Source organism: Furipterus horrens, unplaced genomic scaffold (assembly GCF_987537825.1).
Source record: "Furipterus horrens unplaced genomic scaffold, mFurHor1.1.pri manual_scaffold_12, whole genome shotgun sequence".
Taxonomy (NCBI): domain Eukaryota; kingdom Metazoa; phylum Chordata; class Mammalia; order Chiroptera; family Furipteridae; genus Furipterus; species Furipterus horrens.
The window spans coordinates 21,480,317-21,501,283 of NW_028327182.1; the positions used below are offsets into that span (position 1 = coordinate 21,480,317).

The window sequence follows — 20,967 nt, forward strand, 5'->3', positions numbered from 1 at the left end:
AGTTAGTTAATTATATATGATAGTTTACTGCTGATCATGACTCATCTTCTTCTAACTTCTTTTTTCCCCCAGTTTTCTAGAAGGAACTTGTAATGGAATAATGTGTTTATTTTCCTTTCCTTCCTATGAATCTAAAAAGTAAGCCACCCTTCTATAGAAGAAAGGTAAAATGCCCACAATCCATGATCACTGATTCATTCCCTTTTAAACTGAATACATATGTATTTTGTCTTCAGAACTTAGAAATGATGATGGATTAAAACTTTATGCTGTATTACTTTTAGCTTTGAATACCATATCACTATTGAGACCCATAATTAAAATATGATTGATGAATACATAAAACACTGCCTTCTCATCAAATGCCAGTAAACATAGTTGTTTAGGTGCTTGTGTAAGGCTGGCCTCAACACATAGGAATAACATTTGATTGTGTACTTAGAGAAATTTTTGCAAACATATACTACAAAATTGCGTGTTCACCTTTGGCAAGATAGTATTTATGAGTAGTGCTATGAATTTCTTCATAGCACATGAAGTAAATATCACCTTCCCAGTTTTACCAAGTGAAATATTTCTTGACTCACAGCAGTCAGATTTCAGGCTGCAATCTTGAGGGGTAGACACAGTGCTTACTGAACAATTTCTCTTTTGTGCTGTTGTGGGCGAAGGCCAGGAAACTAGTGCCCCGTGCTATTTATGAATAGGTAGAAGAAAAAGAGGGAGTAGAGAGCCTTTTTGTGGGTTTTTACTTGAGCTGAATTCTCTTTGATATTACTAATACTTCTGATCAAAATGAGCTAACAGATTTGAATAACAACATAACTAATGACACGTTAGGTTATTTCTTTTCTTTTATAATTATAGATATTTTTTATTTTATTTCATTTCGGACTTTATTTCCCCCAATTTTATTCCATACCCATTAAAATTCTACTCCAATTCATTTTTTCTTTTCTAAGTTTCTAAAATTACAGTTTACATTCAATATTATTTTGCATTAGTTTCAGGTGTGCAGCATAGTAATTATAAATGTTTTTATACTTTTTTTAAGAATTAGGAATCAGCAAATAGCAAAACTATAACCTTTCATGTTACATTATTTTAAATATGTGTATACATGTATGCCATAGAATCCAGTCTCTGTGAAATATGACTTCAGGGAAATACTACTTTTATTATGAAATTGATTGATAAGGATTTTAACATTGTTCTTGTCTTTTTTTGTTGTTGTTGCAATTTTGATGCACTAATGAAAGATAAAAAGAGATATCTCTTTTATTTGCCATTATCATTTTAATGGGAGAGCTTATTTTTATTTAAAGTGCATAATATATAAAGCATATTGCCAAAATCTGATTTTCTGGAAAATACATCTTTGCAGAAGAATTTGTTGAAACTCAGGATGTCATTTGTTCTCTACATGAGTATATTTGTGACATGCAGTGTTTTTTACTCAAGTTTTTCATTATCAAAAATAAACACTCCTGTAATCATAACCACACTGGACGGTGATGTGGACATTTAGGAGGCCGAGATTTGGAATGTATGAGTTAGAATTCTAGTTCTCTCATTTACAGCTTTGGACCTCGGAAAGTTATTTGATCTCATGAATATTTTCTTCAGTGATAAAATGGGATTAAAAGCATGACTGATCTTTGAAGATTCTTGGAAAGATTAAGTAAGAGCTTATGTTTAAATGTCTAGCATTGATTAATGATCCTTAAATGTTTGCAGTTATTTATAATTATTATCTCCCCCGCCAAATACATGAAGCAATAATGTTCAGAATTCTTTTCTGTCTTGTAAAAACAGAAAGTTGGAGGGAATAAAAACTTACTGAATTTAAAAATGAAAAACTGCCCCCAAGGAAGTGAGTATAGAAATGCCTCTCAAAGTTGTTACTACAACAAATTGTTAGGGATGAAAATATGGAAACATCCCATATTTTCTATTTTTATGAGTTTATATTAATTTTTTATAATCACCTTATTCTACAAATATTGCTTACAGCATTTTATAAGTTTTTAAATTGTTTAACTGATTAATTAGATGATGGTAAAAGTGTCTAATGGTGGAGGTTTGCCTACCTCCCAGAATGAATACAGGAAAGGGCATTTCAGTAATTCCTCAAGTCTTTGTTCTGCTCATATATAGCAGGCACTAAGCCAGTTATATATGAGTGGTAAAGGGAGCCCCTATTTCCATTCCCACTTAGGACTTGTATATCTGGCTTGGAGGAGCAAAAAAAATATGATAAAGGAGTTGGAATTTCAAAATGCTAGTAATAAAAATAGAAAACTAACTCATATAAATGTAGATGATTATACCGGCTAATAACTTTTAAAGTTGGTGTAACATATCTGGTCTCTGGTATAGAAATAGGTTACTGTAGATCACATTACACAAAGGGCTGTCAATGTACACATTCATGTCTACAGTAACATAGCATATGACTTGAATCATTTGTTCATTCAAGTACTTATGGACCATCTATCATGTATTAAGCATTTTATTGGCACCAGGCATAGGGTGTAGAACAAAACAGATCCGTTCCTTTCTGAGTGTTTATAATGTATTAGGAGACATAAACATCAAACAAAAAATTATACAAATAACTGGTCATTGTAGACAGAGTTGGATGAAAACATAGACTAGCCATGGATTTGCCCAGGGCAGAGTTTAATTATAATTGCAGATAGAGAATGTAGTATTTGACAGAAGTATTTTCATGGAAGGTGTTATATATGATTTGAAGAAATTTTTTACTGTGATGCTTAGAGGTGGTGGTTAGGGTTAGAGGATGTTGTTGGGTAAAGTTCCACATGGCTGTGCTTGACTAACAACAAAGGGTGTGAAATGAAGACAGAGCCTCGGCCGATGCAAGTATTTAAAGGATATTGGTCTAAAAGAATGGCAGGTTGTTAGCTAGCCCAGGGTACCAACATATGCCAGAGAAACAGTCCCAAGGAAGACTTCTTTTTTTTCCTTTGCTTGATACCAAAAGGACGAAGTAGCAGGTAGTCCCTCACAGTGATAGTCCTGAGAGATAGAAGGCTCTCCATCTCCAGATAGAAGGAACAGCCGGTAGACTGGTCTGGGCCGAGTTTTGTTACCAGTAGCCTAAGACATGTTGTTTAGGCTCTAAGACCCAAAGAAATTATTTTACCTCATAAAGGAGTTTCACTCTAGCCTGGAGAAGTTCTTTGTTGATTTTACAGATTTTCATAAATTTTTACAAGTATTTAAGAGCAGAAAGCATAGAGGGTCTTGAATCACAAGCAGAGTTGTTCTTGGTTTTGATATTGCCTTGATTCCTATTCTTGGAATTCTGAGTAGGGGTGTTTAGGGTTTCCTTCTCTTCCTCCCTCCCTTCCTTTCTCCCTTCCTTCTACCTCCCTTCTCATCTGCTGATGAGGTAAGAAGAGTGTTAAAGAGAATGCAAGTGAAGAGAGTATGTCAAGAAGGTGGCCATCAGTTGTATCAAAAGCGGCTAAGGGCCCACATAAAATAAGGACTAAGTATTGAGCATTTGGTGGGGGTAGAGTTCATTGGTGGCACAGGGTGTCAGTGGAGTGGTGGGGACTAAGGACTGACTGAAGTGAGTTTGTGTTCAGATGGGAAGTTGAGAAGCGAGACTGAAAGTCTAGATTGCTCTGTGGAGCAGTTTTGCTGGAAAGAGCTGTAGAGAAATGAATGATAGCAGGGAAGGCTTTTAAGCTCTCGGAGGGATTTTAAAATAGGGAGATAGTATAGCATGTTTGTATTCTGTTGAGAATAATCCAGTAGATAGTTGAAAATGGGTAATTCTAGAGAGGAAAGAATTGTAGAAACAAAGTCCTTACTTGCACGTTAGTCGCTTATACTGTGGAAGTAATCTGCATCTTGTTGTAATTAACAAAAATTCTAAAGTAATTTTGTTAGTTTGACAGAATTTTTAGGAAAATGTGAAAACAGAAGATAAGATTGACAATGAAAAGCAAACAAATGAAAGTTTAGTTGGGTTCCATAGAGAATTATAAAAATGACACCAGAATTAATATAAATATAAGTTCAAACATTTCTCTTTCATCACCTAGTAGGATATACAGAATTTATTCAAAACAAAAGATTAACCCACAATAATTTGTCTTTGTTATTTAAAGACAGTTGAGTGTTAATAATGGATACTGCATTTTGGAAATTCAAAATACTTAAAGGCCAGTACCATAACAGTCTTTGAAAAGCCAACTAAGGAGCTTTAAAAAATGGATTTACATCCTCTCTGCCATACCTGAGCTTGTCCTTTCTCCATGTAGCTAGAGGAAGAGGTAGTTTTGCCTTACTGACCAGAAATGAGACTTGAGCAGGGGTGGTATTGATTGGTGGTTTAGGAACAATAAGAATCGAAAAATATTTCACTGTTGCCCAATTTCTTTTCTGACTACTATCCCATTCTTTTTTATTAGGTTATGTACATGGTCTGTTATTTGCCCCCTCACTGTCTTCTCCTTAGCCAGCCAAACCTGTCAGGTGACTATATTCCACAGGATTATAATAAAAGCGATTACCTGGAGAGAACTCAGTTCCAGTTTTCTATGCAGCCACATTTTCTTTCATGGAAATGCATTCCCTGCAGCCCAGTCTACCAGAATTTTATAAAACCTATTTATTGCATTAGGGCTTTTTTTCCATTTATTTTATTTTATTGTTATTCCATTACAGTTGTCCCAATTTTTCCCCCATTGCTCTCCCCTGCCCTGCCCCCCCCCATGGCAGTCAATCCCCATGCTGTTGTTCATGGCCATGGGTCTATTATATTTGTTCCTTGCATTAAGACTTTTTATTGGAATGGTGTCATATTTGACAAATAATTTACTATGGGTCATAAGTGCATTGTTCCTGACTTAAAGCTTTTGTGTGATTAGGTCCTTGACTATAAATTACATTTTTTCCAAAATATCTGACAAGAGCATGTGGATGCTGCTGTCTGGAAACCAACCCCACTTGGGCATGTAATTTCTTTGGTTATCTCCTTCAAATGAGTGTTGTTTTCTTATATTTAGATGAAGTGGAAATTTCTCCAAAAATATACCTTATTTTCATGGCACTTATTCAGGAGTTTCAAAGGGGTGTGGCCAGCAGCAAACTTGAAGTGCACCTCATTTTTTCCTACAGGCTGTTGCTTTTCTCAGCAGCCCACAGGAAGAAGCCATAAGGGTATTTTTAGTCCTATGCCATTTATATTTGTGAAAGGAAATATGGTTGTCACCATGACTGTTTGACTATTACACAGCAGGTTGGAGGTAGCTCCTGCCCTTTGAGTGAAACTGTAGACTTGCTCCCATGAAGCCCTCCATTCAGATCTATTTGTTTCACCCATTTTCTTCTGCCTGTAGCTTTCCCACTTGATGTTAGCGATGTCTTATCTAATATCACAGTTCATTTTGTCACTGATGCACCTCTTCTCTCTACCTTACACATGACTGTCCTCTTTTAGTTCACCATTCACTAGAATCCTGGTGTCATCTGTCCATGTGAGCAGAATAGTCCGGGACAGCTGATCTTTGCTTAGGTGTATGATTGTCTTCGCTTCTTGAGTGATTCAACTACCACATCTTCCTTTGGTAAATTTATTCTTATATTGATGCCTACCTATGATAACTACTAGACCCAGAGTCATATTTTAATTCTGAATTTGATTTTTATCAACAGACCCCCTAGTTATGTTCTTTATTTTTTTTTTTAATATTGCTTATTGGGAAGTGGGACTGGAGAAATGATGACTTTTGGTTTATTATTCTTAAAAATAGACTTTGGCCGTACTTGAGTGTTGCACTTCCACCATTATAGAGCAGAGACAACAACTTATTAAATAGTGAGAAAGGCAGTCAACCAGTATTTATGAAAAATTGAATTTTAAATAGGAATTCAGAAATTTTTATTTTATATAGATACAATGATCATATGTTTGTTTTTACCTGATTTTCAACATGGTGTAGAAAACATATCTGTATTTTTTAACTTTTGAGCATGCACAAGAATTTATTTAAATAGAGCCACAAAAAAAAAAATGGCTTCTTAGGCTCTTGTTTATCCGAAATACCTGGAACCTATTGATTCCCTTGCTTCATCTGGCATAGACTGGGTTAGTTTGAAGATTTGATAATAATCACTGGCTCAGACAGGAGAAAGTACTTGTCTTTATTTTTCTAAGAGAATAAGCAGAAAAGAGAAAACTCTAGGTAAGCTCCTTGGAAACTGTAAAATGTCAAGGAGTGAGTCTGAATAGCTTTTTCCCCATACAATTAAACAGTAAATAAAAGTACAAAGGCAAAAATAGAAGTATGGATACCAGAGGGGGTCCACATTAAGAGAGAGACAATGTTTCATTCATAGGCAGATATTACTTAAGGAAGTGAAGACACAGACAAGACAAAAACATTTATTAGATACAGTAACAAAAGAGGATCTCATGTTCACTCTAGAATGATACGTATCACACCATTTTAATTTGTTAGGGCAAGTTTCTCCTATAGTAAAAAAAATCTGACTTATGTTTACATAAATATCAACACATGCTTAAATGAGAAATGTAACTAATATAGTGTCCTAATATAGTAGTCTCTACATTCACTTTTACCACACCTGAAAAGTTTTCCCTGGTAACATTTACTACATTGAACATTACATATTGGATTTGAAAATATAATGTCTTTGTTTCTTTTGTAATTTCAATTTTAAGAATATTTTTTCTCTCAAATGTAAAGTCTCTAGTTTCAAATAGTAAAGCTACTATTATGCTACAAGAAAATTCTTATTTTACATATTATATTACAGGTATTTATAGGATTACTTTAATGATATTTGGACATAGATATTCACTATAAAAAGTTTTGGAGTTTTGGAAATATATACATACACACATTTAGTAAATTGTCATTTTACCTAGTAACTGGAAAAAACAAATTAAATAAAGAAGAATATAAGATCCAAGAGGGAAACTTGGTCTTAGAATCATTACCAGCACTGTTTTTATTGGCTTTTTAATTATTTACAACTCTCTGGTTGTGGGTTCTGTTTCCTGTATTTTTCTTATTTCCTTAATAATAATTCTTTTTCTGTTCTAAAATGTTAATGTTTTCTCAGCTCTTTCTCTCTGCCTATTTTCCAGTTTTAATGAAGAATTTGATTGCCTGGTATTCTGCTTTGTATTCTTTAGAAAAGAACAAGTTGATATTTCTCTATCCAATAAATAAAAGAACAGCCACTAATTTACAAAGTAATCATCACATACTTTATTTCTCCTCCAGCCACCATTATGTGGAGGAAATGCTACTTTGATCTTTCGCCAATTAAATGTGTTATTCATGACCAGGTGGCTTCACCATCTTTTTTCTTCCATTAATTAGTTCATTTATTCAACAAATGTTTTGTGGTTGATTATATGGCCAGGAATGTCCACTCCTCTGAGCAATAATGATTTTAAAAATAACTCCTTGAAAACCAGCTCTAGTGTACAGTATACTAAAACAATATTGTTTACCCTCTGGGTCATTTTTCTGTTGGTGAATTTTGAAATTTATTCAGTAGCTCATAATCAGCAGTTTGAAAATTAAAGAATGAAGTAGATTTTAAACTATCTGATAGTATCACCCCAATAATACTGTATTGTGAAACTCTTTTTCAGCAACCTATTTATACACATGCATTAGGTACTGTGTGTTTGTGTGCATATGTGCATGCATGTGTGTGTGTGCGTGTGTAGACTACACTGGAGTTCTCTGACCTTTGACTCAGTCCTTTTCCTTTATCCTTCTTTCTCTTTTTATTTTTATTTTTTATTTTTCAGTTACAGTTTACATTCAATATTATCCAAATTAGTTTCAGGTGTTCAGCAAAGTGGTTAGAAAATTGTGTACTTTGCAGAGTGATCCCCTCACTGCTTCAAGTACCCACCTGGTTCGTATCATACATATTTATCACAATATTATTGACTCCGTTCCCTGTGCGGTGCTTCACATCCCTGTGACTGTTTTGTAACTCTCTGTACTGCTTAATGCCTTCTCCCTTTTCACTCAGTCCCCCAGTCGCCTCTCCTCTGACAATTGTCAGTCTGTTCTTTTTATCTATCAGTCTGTAACTACTTTGTTTACTTTTTTCATTAGATCACACATATCAGTGAAATCACATGGTATTTGTCTTTCTCTGACTTATTTCACTTAGCATCATAACCTCTAGGTCCACCCATGCCTTCCTTTTCTGCATTTCCTTCTCAAAGTACCCTCCTGGCTGTTCCACCTTCTTTGCTCTGCTCTCTCTTTCCATCTTCCTTCCGTTCCCCTCTCCTCTTCCTTCTCCCATTTGTCCTCTATCTCCCTCCACCCCTCACCTTTTCCTGCATCTTGATTCTTCTTTCTCTTCCCTATTTAACCAAATTACCTATCCCAGAAGTAATTATTATGGAACTTAGTGATCCATATTGAAAACTAGTCTTTGTACTGCCATCTAGTGGTAGCATTTTAAGAACAATGTGAACTGAGAGGGAACTCCATAATAGTCTATTTAGTCTATGATTGCTCCTGGATTTTCCAGTTAGTTTAGGGTTGGTTGTCAGTCAAGGAGTGCAGTGTATATACCCTTTTAAAATAAAACTTGAACTTGAAACCGAACTTTTCTACTCTGTTTTTAGAGCTCTAAAATAAGAAATATTTTTTTAAAAAAACAACTAATTTGGGCCAGGAAATAAAAAGCATCACTTTAACCTACTTGTCCCACTTCCCATCCTGCCCATTTGTATGAAGGAAAAAGGGAGAGTTATGTCTCGGGACAACAAGAACACAGGAAGACAGAAAATAGGAGAACTTGGTGAAACTGAGATAACTGGGAATAGCCCTTGGAGAATTCATCAGAGAACTGCCTTCTCAATAGCTGCAGGCTTAGGAAAAGTTCAGTAGAAACAGAGTAGAATTAGAAAGACAATCCCATGGTATATGGATTTCTCAGTTTTCTGGGGTTGAGAAACCTAGTGGAAGTTGGGCGACTACAGTAAGAATAAACTCCTCTGTTGTAAAAAAACATGGTTGCTTATATAATGTGGTATATGTTATAAATCCTCACTCCTGGGATAAAATAAGTTGATGTCTCCCGGAATCTATCTAAGCCTCATTGGCTACTGTTTCTCCAACACATCGCATTGTGCCCTACACTAGCAAATGCTCAATAGTTATTTATTAAACAAAGAGGTGAATGAACAAAGAATTTGTTAATGTCGGCACAGTGTTTTATTTGAGATGCCTAGGAATGCTGAGGCTGGTGACGATCTGTCGTGCTAAACCCTACGAACCACGAAAGGGACCTTCCCTTCCTGGGTGAAGTAGAAGAAGCAACAACAGCATAAAATGAGAACCGGCAGGGCTCCTTCCTACCACTGTTCACCCCAATTTATTGCCATTCCTCCGAATAAACATCCTGTCCCAGCCACCATTTCCATGGACTTTCAGGATGACAACTGTACCTTTATCATGTAATTTCCTTTTCCTGGAAGGACTTTCTTTCTCTGGTAAAGACCTCATTCAAATTTCTTAAAAGGTACGCACCAAATTATAAACCAATTTATTTTATATTATAAAATCTCTCAACTCAATATATTTGGCTCAAATCTAATATATATGCTATGTATAATGATAATGATATCAGTATCATTACCTTACTGCCTTTTCCATTGTCTGGCACACAATAAACAGTTAGTGTTTATTTGGGTTTTAATAGTTTCTGGAGTTGAACCCCTGTGGGGGAAAACTATTTTTATGGCTTCCAAATGGTCTTAATGAAAAGATATTGCTCTATGAAAATTATGAGTTATAGTCAGTTCTTATTTATTCTTTTAGTCTCAGGTAAAATATTTTTACCTGTGAAACCAGGATAAATAATACTTTTTATTGGATCCAAGCAATTAAATAGTGTTTTTTAGGTTTCTTATATAATAGTAATGCCAATTTCATTTCCCAGTCAGGGTGGAACAAATTATACCTCCTACCCACTGCAGTTAACGGCCTCAGCATCATAGTGCTATAAAATCTCAATAAAATATGAAAACTGTGAAGTATGGATAATCCCACTATAAATTGTAATAAAAATTACCCCTCCAGACTCTATATTCTCTCCATTAAGTTCATAGACACTGTCTCTTTGTACATAAAGTTTTATGAAATAAATCGACCAGTTTTCCTGTCCTTACCAGAGAGCAAGCTGTTTTGATTTAAAAGCTGATAGTGGTACAATCAGTTTTTGGTGTTTGCAGTGCATTTTAAAAACATAAATTTCATCTAACGAACCTTAAGTAGAAGGAAAATGCTACTTTTATTTGCAGCGTGCAGTGAATGCTTCTTTGTGAGGAAGAATAAATGACATATTTACCGTGGTGGGCCCATTTGTTGCAGCCATAAAACAATGATTTGGTTTCCTTCCACAGATCTCTGATCTTAAAGGTATATTAAGCAGACCCAAGCACAAATCTAAACAGCTTTGTATGAATTGTTTGAAATCTTCTGTGTTTAGAAGCAATTGTTGGTTTCGTGATTGTATTTTTGTCTCTTCTGTGCTAAAGCCAAGGACTCCCTAATCATCTGTGGTGTGGCCTTTGTCAGAAGTGGATGCTTTAAATCAGTCCTCTATAAACACAGAGTCCTTTAAAATAGAGGAAACCTTCTAGAGACCTAGGTTGTAAATCCCCAAAGAACATGAACTAGACTCTGGAGGAAGTCGTATGTTATAATGAAGGTAGCGTAGGTGGCATTTGAGGTGAAAGTTAAAGAAGCATAAGACTTTACTACTCAGAGCGGGTAGAAGTACTCCAGCCCAGGCAAAGAGTAAACAATGAGGGCAGAGAATGAAGGGCACATAAAGAATGAAGAATAGTGTAGTTTTACTGAACTGGAGGTTATAATGCACTCACACACACATTGCAGAAGATGTGAAACATATAATGCATGCTTGATATAGACTATGAATTACTTGTTGGAGAGGATCTGAGTTTCTCCTCTGAAAGAAAAAGCCCTTGAACTCTTCGTTGGCATATGCCTCCTGGCGAATATGATTTTCCAGCTGTGCATGGGGAGAACAGTGACTACAAATGGACAAGGTCAAAATAATGAGAGGAATAGTTCTCAATTTTTATTTTTATTACTCAGGTCTTCTAAAATGTCTTCTCAGTAGATTTTGTAATGTAGTCCCAATAGCCACAAAAATTTTATAGTATTTCACGTTCTGTAACTTTCCTTAGTAAAAGAAAACAGATCTACTGACTTTCGTATTCCCAATCTACTACCCTCTGAGACTCTTTTATGTCAGTTCCTTTTATTTGTAAATACACTGAGGTGAAAGGGGGGCAACCAATAAAGAAGGTGTCAAAATTATTACTAAAATAAGAACTTGAAAAATCACAGCAAGGTCTTTTGAGATTGGAGTAAATAGGCTTAAACAGCTCTTCAGTCCTTGGAGATAATATTTTATTATAGCATAATAACTGTTTTTGAAATCATAACCATTTATAATGAAAGAAACAGTACATTATGGTCAGTCTATTTGAGGTAAGCAACAAAGTATGTAATCAATCTTCTAAAGGTATTTATCAAAAATAATTTCAATAATTATTGCCTATATGTATGAATGCCTATATGTTCTTTGTGCTTTATATACATTATAAGTCTTACGTATGTAACTTAGTAGATGGGTATTACTGCCTGTCTGTCTTTTACAGATAAAGAAACTGAGACTCATGTAACTTCCTCTACTCCTTAGACGGTCACAGCGTATGGGTGGTAGAGACTTGAATAAAATAAAAACTTTGTAATACTCTCAAGCATGTTGCTATACTGGGCTTGATGCTTAGAAAGGTATGACTTAGTTTTCTAGAGAATTTGTCAGTACTAAATAGCCCAAGTCCATATTTCCTCAATAAGGCACATTTATTTTTAGGTCATTTATTTTTTTTGAAGGTTAAAATTTGTTACATATGAAATCTACATACATGGTATGGCAAAAGTAGGTTTACAGTTCATATGAAAAATAATACAATAATTAATAATACAAGAATAAACTGTTCTGCATACTCACAACTGTAAACCTACTTTGCCCCACACTGTATATAAAATCACATATACATATATATGAATTGCTTGAAGTAATTCCATGTTGCTAAATATTAGTATTATGGTACCATGTTAAGTATTCCCATTTCTCCAGCATCTCGCAACATTAAGAACAACAGCCTCAAGCTGTAGGTTAACATTCCTAGGTTCAGGGAAATGTTGTCCAAGTGTGGTTCACTGAATTTCAGAAATAGACATCTGTGTCATTTTAAGACATATCTGCTCCGTGCCTGGAGCTCTCTTGACCGGGGAGTTGGTTAGACAGACATATACAACATACACAACACACATGCCTGTTCAGTTTCTCCTTGTTCTGGTCGGGATTATTTTCTGAAAAACAAAGGGGAAACTACAAAATAAAACAGCCAACATTTATTATTACTGTTATAATTATATTTATTTTTCTTAGATTAATGAGTTCAATAAAATTGCAAGCAGTAGCCAATAGCTAATAATGATTATAGCATTACAGTTTTAGAATTATCTTAGCTTATAGAAGCAGATGTTCCAAAATGCCTTCTTCAAAATTGGAAAATAAATCCCATAAAATGTACATTTGGTTACAGAGAATAGCTTCATGGTAAGATCTGACATTTTCTGGTTTTGATTTCTTTTTTTTTTTTTTTTTTCCAGTCTCATATGGTATGTTTTTGGTCTCTGTAGTTCCATTACTATTTTATTAAGTTTATCAAAGAGTAAAATAAGCTGTCCAAAACTGATTGGTCTCATGATATGTGGTAGCAAGTGTTTTCCCACACATTCTGAAAGTCTTGGTTGTAATGGGCCATAATCCGTCCGTCCTCTGACAGATGAGCATTAGCACAGTGCGCTGCTTAGCAGCATTGTTGTGCCCCTTGGTGTGATCCCCACTAATCAAGGCAGTAGTATAACCTCCAGGGAAGTGGTTTTTCTCATTATCCGTTTTGCAACTATGACAACTACTAAGAGGTCCATCTCTTTCCTTCTTTGACCAATTGTGATCATTTTTATGTTTATCACCATAATAAGCCCCTTAGACTTAACTTTTAAGTATAACTCAAACTAATTTAGCTATATAATTCGATGTGACATGATTTAAGTGGAAGATAACAGCTTTTGCAGTTTACAGGTCTGAATAAGCCACTGAATGGTTCATAGCTATTTTTCAGTGTTGTGCTCTGTATTTTTTATTATGATTAACATTGAGAATAGAATCGTTTTTACTGACAGCAAGAGTAAGCTAAGCTATCCAAGATTCAGACTCTACTTGTTAACATTATGCTTTCCATACTTTATCACAGAGAAGATATAAGGAGTATCAGCCATCTTGTTACCCTTCAGCCAGTGGGTAGTTTATTTAGAGAAGTCATGCATATTTGTAAGGTGCAGGATGCAGAGACCATCTCATATCTGGGTATGTTAAAATGTGTTAAAAGAAGAGCTTGGTATTGTACCTTATTGATGCATGATATATAAATATAAATAAAAGCACACGAATACACCCAGAGACATAATATATTTCATATTTTTAAAATACTACCTAGAGCCCTGGCCAGGTAGCTCAGTTGGTTGGAGCATAGTCTTGTGCACCAAAAAAGGTCACTGGTTTGATCCCCAGTCAGGTTTGCATACTGGAGGCATCTGATCAATGTTTCTCTTTCACATTGATGTTTCTCTTTCTTGCTCTCTCTCCCTCCCTCTCGCTCTGAAAACAATTACTAAATATAATCCTTGAGGATTTAAAAAATAATAAAAATACTACCTAGAAAATGTTATATTTTATAAAGTAAATGAAGTTAGCAGACTTATTACAAACTTATTGAATTTTCTTCCTTATTTTGTACCATTGTAATGGGCAAAAAGTCGTCATGATTATTAAAGTGAACATGATTATAATACCAATTTATTTTATTTCTTGCTGTCTTATTTTTATTGAAATTAAATAAAATTTGCACTGCTAGATTAAAACATTAAGAATTTTATATTAAGCAATCTTTAAACACCATTTTTTTAACTGCTTGTCTTACCCAGGGATTGTCCAATGTATTTCTTTCCATTCACTTTCCATTTGATTAATACATTAATCCATATTTATGATTCCACCACATGAGCAATGCGCAGGCAGTGCACACAAGAAGCTCATAGTTGAGAAAATAAAGGAACAAAACAACGGTAATGAGAAGAGTTCTGTAATACAGATATGTGTAGACCCACATAGATAGATCACAAGGGAAGGGGCCCTCAGCTCAGTGGTTGGGAGGAGATGGTTCTGATTCAGGAAAAAGCTGTTTCTCAAAGGAAAGTGTTGGTTGCGTATCCGTGTCAATATGAAGAAGGAAAGGCAATTTGTAAAGATTTCAGAGTTCTGGAAACATGAAAGAGCATAGTGCACCCTGGCAGATCCTAGGTTATACAAACACATAGGTTAGTTTGGGTGAAATAAAGGGTGTTTATAAGAAATGGAAATGAGGCTCCAGGGGTATTCATGAATCTGGTTATCAAAAGTATTGTATGCCAAGCTAAGGAGTCTATATTTATTGAATGCCACAGGGAGACAAGAAGGCTTGAAAGTGAAGGGGCGAGGGTACCATGGTAACATTCAGTTCTGTGGATGAAGGACTGAATACAGTGAAAATAAAGGAAGAGGGTGAAGTTAGGAGGCTACTTTAGGAAGTCAAGTGAGAATTCCTACAGACCTGTGCAGAGGCAGGATGAATGGAAGTCTGATGGACAGAGCTTATTGCCCAAATAGATGTCAAAGGTAAAGGGGAAAAACTGAATGTAGGGTAGTTCTTGTTTGGCAACAGAAATGTTGAGAAAGGCCAATGGAAGAAGATGAATTGAAAAGTCATACTGAGAATTTTACCCAGAAAACAATTCAAAATGGAAAAGTTGACAAAATCAAGAAGGAAAAGTTGAGACATCACTTGAAGTGTTCCAATATTTATCTAAAAGGATTTCTATAAAATAAGAGTAGATAGAGTACAATATTCAGAGAAATGTCTAGTAATTTTGAAAAATTAAAGGAAGTCATGAATCTTAGAGTATAAACAAATATGTAAAAATAAATGCATATCAGGACACATAGCAATGAAGTTGTCAAGCATGATTCATAAAGGAAATCTCAATGGCTTATCTGCAAAGGAATTAAAGAATGACAAAAACTGTTAACAAGAACAAATACCATAAAGCAATGCAGGAGACTCTTCAAAGGGCTGAGATTTCCTAGAGTTCTGTTCTCAGCTAAAGTAAATTTAATTGACAGTACAACTTATTTAGTCCTTATTTGAGGACAGGCTTATTAATTCTAGAGAGAGGGAAAGAAAGGGAGAGAAACATTGATTGTTTGCGCTTCCTACATGCCCTGACCAGGAATCAAACCTATGACCTTTCAGTTTGTGGGACAATGCCCAACTAATGAGCCACACCAGCCGGGATGACAATATAATTTTTAAAAATTCAGACATATATTGAATAAGAACTTATCACCCACACAAATTTGATGAAAGAAGTACAGGATACATTATTGAAGGAAGTAAAAAAAATGGAAAGGTGAGCTTAGAACTGGTTTTAAATAAGTAAATATATGCATAAAGAGATACATTTTAATTAACTCGGCATTAAAAGATGAGCCAAATTTCTAGACTATGATGGAAAGGAACATAGAGAAGGCGAATGTTCATCGGGAGTTACAGCATGCTGAATCCTTCTTATGTTTTGGAGGAGACTAGACACACAAAGTGACTTTAGAAAAAAACTTAAAATCTCGTCATGTTAAGCCTTATGACAATATGGTGAAATGGGCATGTTCCTACATCAGTGGGAGCGTTGATTGACTCAACCGTTTTTGGAGAGCAGTTTGACAATATCTAATTAAACTGATGATCTGCATACCCTGTAATTATATTACCAGGTGTAGACTGAGGAAACTCGCAATAACTTTTCTAACTATATGTTATGAACAACTTAATTGCCTATCACTATAAAAATAGATAATACTGGTCCACTTACAAAGTGAAATACTATACAACAATTAAAAGTAAAAGAGGATAAAATCTCAAATGTAATGTTAAGTGAAAATAACAACGTCATAGAATATGATATCATTAAATACAGTTTTTAAAAGAGCAGAACTGTATTGGTGGCTGGATGTTCATTGACACATATGTAGGTAAAGCACAGAAACTTGCATAGGAAGTGTATACACCAGGGTACTGTGGAAGAGAGAAACAAAATAGAAAAAGAAATACAAAGAACCAGCTATTTCTGTGAAATTTTACTTCTTTAAGAAGTGATCTGAAGGAACTACTGCAAATGTTAAAAGATGCTTTAATCTTTTGGGAGAATAAAGAGGGGGTCCTCATATGTATGTGTGGAATTTCTTAAAATGACTTGAATTTGATAAGCAAGTTTATAAAAGCAAATGCTGGTTCGTATGTTAAATGGCTTTTTATACATCTTTGACATAAAAGATGATTGGGTGTGAGGATTCTGCACTCTGGGCAGCAGCCATTTTCAGAATTTGGGACATAGTTGAAGGAGAAGCAGGACTAGAAATCCTGACTTATTTAATTGATAATGTAACTGATGGACACAGAAGAAGAAGTCCTTTATTAGCATATAAACATGCATGGAGCGTAATGAGCCAGCAGGGCCTCACAGGTCTCAGCATGGTCTCAGGGATGGCCAGTGCTTAGTGCTCACGTGACCTGCCAGCTTTAGTTAAGGAAGTCAGGGTAGATGGTGTTCAGAATGCGTATTAGCAGCATACTACAGATTTTGGAAATGTTACTGGTTTTTACCAATAAAAATTATATTTGTCTTTATTTTTATATTCAAAGAAAACACTGTCAAACTTCTGTGTTTGTCTAACCATTATACACCCTCCCAGACCTTTTTCTAGGAAAGCCCAAGAGCTCTGCCTCCATCTTAGCCCTTATATCTTCTTTGGGACCTCAGAGAACCCAAATGGGCTTTCATAAAGAAGTTAGTGTAAACCCAGTTAAAGTTACGACACCAAAAATGACTAATGTGTGTGCCTTCTCTGCCCTCTTCCCCTTTCCCAATATAGCATATCCTATAGCCGAGTTCTCAAAATGCTAGTTTCCCCTGGCCTGCCTTCTTGGCAGAATTACAAGTTGGATGGCTTGTTCAGGAGTCGTTTCTGGAGACAGCGCCACCTGCCCATATAGGCTATTTCCCTTTCCATGTCAGAGGCTCAGGAAGGGGTCTGAGTAAATGAACCCCAATGTAGTGGTTACACCTGAAGCCAAAGGAAGTCCTAACTCCATGTACAGGTGGTAGGGATCTCACTGGCTTCTCAGAGACTAGATAATTTATCATCTCAAGGTGGGATTTTGGGCATAGTACCCAAATAATGTCTTTAAAAATAAACTAAAATACATACAGTACTTGTTTCTCATCAACTGACAGAAACTAATGGAATTTTCCTTTCTTATAGAAACTACCACGCCTAGAATTAATATGGGAAACACCTGTATATTCAGTTTCACAGGGCATGTTTTTCTCTGAACACATGGACACCCACATCCTTCAATCTAGATTGAAACAGAATAAAATATGTAGCAATACTTGCTTTTTTGGCCCAGAGATATTTGCCAGTCTTTGAAAAGCAGTTCAGCTCAAGATAGGACAGTGCTATGCATTGCACTGGAAAGAAAAGAGTCAGCTGCTGTTTCCCTTATAAAGACAAGTTACGTTCCAGAACGTTAACACAGTAGATTCATTCACAGATATAACATCTTTCTGCTTTTCATGAGTTTGCCAGGAGTCTGTTCCATAGTGCTTATATTTTGCTGAGTTACACATTAGAGTCACATGAACACACGGGGCATCAGTTCATGAGTGAGCCTCCTTAACCCCAGGACTCACCTCATTGGTGCCTTGTGCTTTCTGCTTGTGGCCTGCCCAGTAATCCTTGCAAATTGTGGGGGTGTGGAGAAATCATGTATGTGTGTCTATGTATGTGTGTGTGTGTGTGTAAATTACCAAATGAGAAAGGTAACTTCCATAAAATTTTAAAAACTATTTTGCAAGGATGTGCATAAGAAACACATATGATAACTCTCGATAGAAATGTGTAATGGGTTGTAGGGACCCGTGTGCCCATTCCTGAAGCCAGGAGAACAGAGTTTTAAGAGGCCAGAAGGGAAATTGAAAGGAGATAACCAACAATCTTGAAAGTCATCGAGAAATCCAATAAAATGCAAAAAATGATGTGGATGATTTTAGAACCTATCTTCAAGAATTCAGAGGGTCTCCAATATATCTAAGAGGACAACTTAAATCCTGGTTACATATTAGGAATTACTTTTAGTCTGGCTGGTTTAAGTATAAGTGAGCACAGAGAGCAAAACTATTTGAAGAGGGTGGAGGGCAACAGCAACATTGATTAGAAATGTGCCACAGTAGTTCCTCATGCCTATTTATTAACCTTTTTACATTTAAACTAGTAAAGAACCATGTTACTTACATGCCAACTAACTGTACACTGTATAGCTGATACAGAAACAGAGCTGTTAAGTCCAAAATAGAATTTTCTGCACTTTCTTAAGTATTTCTTATATCTAAAGCACATAAGATGAAGACTGGTTCAATGTTACTTAAAATTATTATATTTTTTAAAAGATGGAGGCTAAGACACCCTGGCTAGTTTGGCTCAGTGGATTGAGCGTCGGCCTGCGAGCTAAGTGTCGCTGGTTCGATCTTCCAGTCAGGGCACATCAGAGAAGGAAAACTCTGATTCCAAAAAACCTCCGCTGCCTTGCAGCATACCTCTTCAGGGGAAAGGCTAAGGGAGTAAACCCCGACAGAAAATCCGGAGCCGGAGTCCCTAAGGCGGTTTGACGTTGTAGTCAACACCGGCAACTCCTGCGGCGCACCTGAAGCCAAGCTGTATTGACTCCGTCTTTCCCTTGGGCCCTTCAGCTGCGAAGAGAGGGGGGGTCTGCTGCATGGGCAACAGCAGACCCTCCATATCACCTTGCCCAGGCTCTGTAGCTTCAGCTTCACTGGAGAGGACACTCCAGCGTCATCGCAAGATGTGGATTCAACACGGGAGGAGACAGATACCGTGTCACTCCCGAGTCGGACTGCACAGCCATTCTCGGCTGTGCAGATAGACTCTTAAGAAGCTACACCATCGTCTCTCGAGACGGACGGCTGCCGATTGGCCGGAGGCTAAGACAACAAATTTTTTTAAAAAGTAGAAAAGGATATCACAACTTACCATGTATTCACAATGAAATATAGAATTTATAGTTAAGTTGTAAAGAATTGTATAGGTACACTGGTATTGTCTTAACTAAATTTTATTTATTATTATTATTTTTTAATCCTCACCTTAGGATATGTTTATTGATTTTAGAGAGAGAGGAAGGGAGAGCTAGAGAGAGAAACATGAATGTGTGAGAGAAACATTAATTGGTTGCCTTCCATACACACCCCAACTGAGGGATCAAACCCTTGGTCTAGGTAGACACCCTGACTGGGGATCAAATCTGCAGTCTTTTGGTGTATAGGAATGATCAAACCAACCAAGCCACCTGGCCAGGGCTGTCTTCACTAAATTTTAATTGTTGTTTATCATCATTATTGACACTTGGGCTTTTTTTCCCTATCAAACTAGGATAAATTGTTTTGCAGCCGGGAGGAGATGTTCCGAAGCTATCTCTAAGGGGTATGCACCATCTTGGCCTTTGCTTCTGGCTCTCTGGAACTTCAGAGGAAGTTGTTAGGACTGCACATTTAAGAACATGTACCTGTAGTTTGCTGTGGAATAAAAAGTTTCACTTGGGGAAAAAATTATTATAGCAAATCTCAGTCTCTTTCTTGCAACATTCAATTCTGCCCAGTCCACAAACCAGAAAATACAGATAGAGCAAAAGGACCAACTAAGTGAAATTAAAAGTGAGTAAAAAGACCATAGATTAATGCCTAAAACCTTCTTCCCTGTGCAATACACATGAAAATTAGCTCAGTGATCTCATTATTCTCCATATGTACACAACACACAATCACTTTATCAGTAAGTATTTCAAGTCATCTCTCCCTACAGCGGATTCAGTTTTGAATAAATAAATTGGAGCTGGTCGCTAGGGTTTTGAGCATTGTAAAGGACTGGCAGAATGGGGAGGTAACAGGAAACAGCAGTGTAGCAGTGTCTAGACTCTCTGGGGGCTCCTAGAATTCATGACCCTCGGCTGACTCTGGAGAGTTCTGTATGAGGTTACCAAGCATAGTGTAAAAGTCCACTTAGTAATGGAAAATTTTATGAACTCTTTTTAAATTACAAAAGCCTTTGCCTTTGTAGACATACTCCCAGGAAACACTAGAGAATGCTAAATCTATATTCATTTTCCTTCTACAAATAAGAAAAGTAGTTTTAGTTATGGTTCTTTAGAAAAATGAAATCCTAGTAGCTGTTGTGATAATCTCAACAAACACTTTTAAGCTATATTTTTAAATGACTGAATTAGTTATAGTTTCTGAGCAGTAACTCATAGAAATGATAGGTATGTTGAAGTATTTAAAATATTTTCCTAAAATGAAAAAAAAGTCTGTTCCATACAATGTATCTAAAAGGTGAGTAGAAATTATGAATATTTTCTTCCTATGTCATTCCATAGCCTATTTAAACTAAAAATATGATTATCTGAGACTTTATAGAGTAATAGGAATTTAATAATTGTGACTTCTCCCCTGCAAATGCTAATATTAGAATATAAGCCAGAATGTAGTTTTTAAAATAAAATGTGAAGTAGACACTTTTATCATTATATTGCAGAATCTTTTGCCAACTGGGAACTACTGTGATCATTTTAAGTAGATACCTGCA

The 20,967-nt window shown here is 35.9% G+C and overlaps 1 protein-coding gene across 3 annotated transcripts in view; it reads left to right on the forward strand.

Annotated features, from left to right (window-relative positions):
* KLF12 (KLF transcription factor 12) overlaps window positions 1-20,967 on the forward strand; it is a 411,687-nt gene that overhangs the window by 277,850 nt on the left and 112,870 nt on the right. The gene's annotated exons all lie outside the window — the stretch shown is intronic.